At 35.7% G+C, this 540-nt stretch overlaps 1 protein-coding gene across 1 annotated transcript in view; it reads left to right on the top strand.

Moving 5' to 3' along the window:
• The window catches only part of LOC106883929 (uncharacterized), a 136,339-nt gene that overhangs the window by 79,597 nt on the left and 56,202 nt on the right, over nt 1-540 (top strand). The window lies entirely within an intron of this gene.

Below are 540 nucleotides of genomic sequence, written 5' to 3' on the forward strand. Positions count from 1 at the left end.
TTTTACTCCTCTCTAAACGCTTTGCAATGTTTGTTTTTGAAAGTAGTGGTCTTCTGATTGCATCCCTCCTGTGAAATCCAGCTTTGTGCAGCTCCCAGCGAACAGCATTTTTGAAAACTGGGTTCTCAAGGTGGTCATTAAGCTCTGTAGTAATTGTAGGAGCTGTACTTTTGTAATCCTTTCTAACAATTTGTGTAAGAGTTTGATGGTCCCTATCTGAAAGTTTTGGTTTTCTTCTGGAGTTTTGTTTCGACGAGGAGGTTATACCCTCTTTCTCAAAGGCTGTCATTACTTTCGAAGCAGTACTTCTTGATACACAAGACATTTCGGCTGTTTTCATTACCCTAGTGTTTGCCATATGAGCACCAACAATTTGACCTCTTTGAAAGTCCGATAGATCTGTCATTTTAATGAATCTTAATTACCTTTTTCTGATGATATCTGAAAAGAAACAGCAGTTTTAGCAAAACATATTAAGCAACACTAATAATAAATCAAAAGACATAAAAATAAACAAGCTTTTGATGGTTTTATAGATAT

Source organism: Octopus bimaculoides, chromosome 11 (genome assembly GCF_001194135.2).
Source record: "Octopus bimaculoides isolate UCB-OBI-ISO-001 chromosome 11, ASM119413v2, whole genome shotgun sequence".
Classification (NCBI taxonomy): Eukaryota; Metazoa; Mollusca; class Cephalopoda; order Octopoda; family Octopodidae; genus Octopus; species Octopus bimaculoides.